This window comes from Gekko japonicus, unplaced genomic scaffold (assembly GCF_001447785.1).
Source record: "Gekko japonicus isolate JY-2015 unplaced genomic scaffold, Gekko_japonicus_V1.1 scaffold1936, whole genome shotgun sequence".
Classification (NCBI taxonomy): domain Eukaryota; kingdom Metazoa; phylum Chordata; class Lepidosauria; order Squamata; family Gekkonidae; genus Gekko; species Gekko japonicus.
Window position 1 is genome coordinate 357,721 of NW_015170946.1, and position 4,163 is coordinate 361,883.

Sequence of the window (4,163 nt, forward strand, 5' to 3'; positions counted from 1 at the left end):
AAGCGGTAGTTCTCTTCTAGAAGCCAAGACAGATGGAAAGATGTAGCTGTTAGCATATATTACTGAGAGTAACTGCAAGTATGTAACCTTTTATTTTATTTCTTTTATCCAAAGTACCATACCCATGTTTTATGTTGTTTTTATAGTAAAGATATTTTTCTTTTACTAAGTTTGGCTCTTGTGTTTGCAATACAACCATCAACCTTGAATTAAGAATCCCAACATCTCTGAAGCCCACTGGGATGGTGGCACAGGAGCACACCTCCTCCTCACTCCCGACTTCAGCCTTGGTTGATTTCGGGGTGGGGGTGGGTCTTCTTTTAGGAAGAAGAACACGGAAGCAGCATTCCCTCTAAGCTGAGTTAGTGTGAGCTAGCTCGCAGTCTTTTAGCTTCCAGCTCATACATTTTTGTCTTGGCTCAGGAAGGATGGCTCCAGAGCAAACTAATCTATGCAGCAGCCAAATCGCTCGCTCACCACTTTACTGCCAGTAGCTCACAAAGTAGAATTTTTGCTCACAGGCCCCCACAGCTTAGAGGGAACATTGCAAGCCCTGTTCTTCTCCAGCCATCCTATTTCCGAAAGCGAGCCGGAGGTGGGGGGGGACCCACAAGCAAGGCAGGCTGGCTGTGGTCCGCTCGCAGCATTCCGAGGTCCACAGCCGCCGAACAGGGAGGGTCTCTGCCTCGGACAGTCAAAAGGCGTCGATAGACTTATGCGCAGGGGGCTTTGGCTGTCATGGCTCCCAAAGAATAAAGCACAGAAATGGTAACGGTGGACTGGCAATAGATCTCGAGGGAATAATCCTCCGTACCACCCTGAAATTACAACACACCACCACCACCACATTTCCCTGTGAGGACCCACATGCCACATTCAAGCTCATTTAGATTGTTTTGTTCTATGGATGTGGCCAGGATGCCGCTGAATTCGGATGATTTGTTCTGATTACATCGAAGCACAAGAGTCTGGCTGCGCTGCCAGGCTTGGATCAGTTTGCTGAGGATACCGGGCAAGGCAAGCCCGTTGGAATTCACAGCGTGCTGGGAGCAGAGGGAGCGGGGAAAATTCGGGTTGCAGGGGCCCTGGCTGCCGACACCTTCTCGGAGTTTGGGGAGGGATGGCCCGGCAAGCAAAGAAACACACACACACACTTTTTTTTTTTGACAGCTGTAACTCGAGGACTTGCTTGGATCGAGATTTTGATTTAGCACATTCCCAGGGGCGAAAATAGACCCGCTTACAGATTTATGCTTCGAGCACAAATAAACTTGCTCTTTTGGGGCGCTTTCGCTGCAAATGCCTGCGGTACATCAGCCGCCCTGGCTGGGAGGCTGCTCCCGGTGGCCCCCTTGCATGGAGGGAGCAGCCGCCCTCACGGCCAGGACGTCTGTTGCTGTCCGTGTAAGGTGAACGGAGCACAGCTACCGGCTACTACTGTGGCACATTCGCCCGCCCGGCATTGTTGCGAAGGTGCGCCAAGGAACGGCTCAACAGAGGGCTTCGCGCATTGCCCCTAAATTGCATAGTTTTCAAATGGAAAGCCAAGGGCATCCTGCACATCCTTTGCTCTGCTCTTGTGTATAACAGGGACCTCGTGTCTCTCTAAGCGTGCGAAATCCTCACATCCTCCAATATTACTTGGAGGTTATGCACACTGACCAGACAATTTAGGCAGTTGTTTTGTCCGTGCTGCTCAGATGCGCACATTCTCCATCTCGACGTGTGAACGTGTACTGTGCCATGCCCTACCTTTATGCGCTTTCCGATGAACTCACACTGACGCGGACACCTACATTAGCAAATTCCGAGAGGAGAGAGTTGACGAAAAGTCTGAGAACCTGCCCGGTTGAAACTGGTTTGATTTGTCGACAGGAAACGTGCCCTCCATTTTTAGAGCAGCAGTACAACTTGTTGTAGATATTTATGAATATATTGATCTCTCCACTCGGAATATTTCTATTTGTAAAAATTGCACTGTAAAGGAACACTTCGCGGAGAACATGGTGAGAGCGCGAGCTCTTCCCATCGGCTGGAGGCATCACGGCAGAAGGGGCAGATCTGAGCCTTCCTGGGCTGGGTTGATATTTAGGAGTCGCCTCATCTGTAAGTGCGAAGGATGACAGACCCGGGCCGGTGGGCCATGGAGCTGGGTTAGAGTGGTTAGGGATAGGAGGCTTAATTAGGTAGCCGGGAAGCCCGCTGGAGCCTCTCCCTAAACCGAGCCTCCCTCACAGGATCGTTGTAAAGACGGATTTAGGAAGAAATGCAGCCATGCGGCCCGAGGGCATTTTAAAAAAATGAATAAGACCAGCAGATTCTCAGGTCCTCTCATGCCTGGCCAACTTGCAAGAAGCCCGTCCTTTCCACTCCTGCAACTGAGGAACAGGCTGCTCTGGAGGCCAGGAGACCAGCGTGCTTCTGAAATGCCCCCCCCCCCCCCTTCGCCTCGTTCATCTACCCCACAGCTTAGAGGGAACATTGCAAGCCCTGTTCTTCTCCAGCCATCCTATTTCCGAAAGCGAGCCGGAGGTGGGGGGGGACCCACAAGCAAGGCAGGCTGGCTGTGGTCCGCTCGCAGCATTCCGAGGTCCACAGCCGCCGAACAGGGAGGGTCTCTGCCTCGGACAGTCAAAAGGCGTCGATAGACTTATGCGCAGGGGGCTTTGGCTGTCATGGCTCCCAAAGAATAAAGCACAGAAATGGTAACGGTGGACTGGCAATAGATCTCGAGGGAATAATCCTCCGTACCACCCTGAAATTACAACACACCACCACCACCACATTTCCCTGTGAGGACCCACATGCCACATTCAAGCTCATTTAGATTGTTTTGTTCTATGGATGTGGCCAGGATGCCGCTGAATTCGGATGATTTGTTCTGATTACATCGAAGCACAAGAGTCTGGCTGCGCTGCCAGGCTTGGATCAGTTTGCTGAGGATACCGGGCAAGGCAAGCCCGTTGGAATTCACAGCGTGCTGGGAGCAGAGGGAGCGGGGAAAATTCGGGTTGCAGGGGCCCTGGCTGCCGACACCTTCTCGGAGTTTGGGGAGGGATGGCCCGGCAAGCAAAGAAACACACACACACACTTTTTTTTTTTGACAGCTGTAACTCGAGGACTTGCTTGGATCGAGATTTTGATTTAGCACATTCCCAGGGGCGAAAATAGACCCGCTTACAGATTTATGCTTCGAGCACAAATAAACTTGCTCTTTTGGGGCGCTTTCGCTGCAAATGCCTGCGGTACATCAGCCGCCCTGGCTGGGAGGCTGCTCCCGGTGGCCCCCTTGCATGGAGGGAGCAGCCGCCCTCACGGCCAGGACGTCTGTTGCTGTCCGTGTAAGGTGAACGGAGCACAGCTACCGGCTACTACTGTGGCACATTCGCCCGCCCGGCATTGTTGCGAAGGTGCGCCAAGGAACGGCTCAACAGAGGGCTTCGCGCATTGCCCCTAAATTGCATAGTTTTCAAATGGAAAGCCAAGGGCATCCTGCACATCCTTTGCTCTGCTCTTGTGTATAACAGGGACCTCGTGTCTCTCTAAGCGTGCGAAATCCTCACATCCTCCAATATTACTTGGAGGTTATGCACACTGACCAGACAATTTAGGCAGTTGTTTTGTCCGTGCTGCTCAGATGCGCACATTCTCCATCTCGACGTGTGAACGTGTACTGTGCCATGCCCTACCTTTATGCGCTTTCCGATGAACTCACACTGACGCGGACACCTACATTAGCAAATTCCGAGAGGAGAGAGTTGACGAAAAGTCTGAGAACCTGCCCGGTTGAAACTGGTTTGATTTGTCGACAGGAAACGTGCCCTCCATTTTTAGAGCAGCAGTACAACTTGTTGTAGATATTTATGAATATATTGATCTCTCCACTCGGAATATTTCTATTTGTAAAAATTGCACTGTAAAGGAACACTTCGCGGAGAACATGGTGAGAGCGCGAGCTCTTCCCATCGGCTGGAGGCATCACGGCAGAAGGGGCAGATCTGAGCCTTCCTGGGCTGGGTTGATATTTAGGAGTCGCCTCATCTGTAAGTGCGAAGGATGACAGACCCGGGCCGGTGGGCCATGGAGCTGGGTTAGAGTGGTTAGGGATAGGAGGCTTAATTAGGTAGCCGGGAAGCCCGCTGGAGCCTCTCCCTAAACCGAGC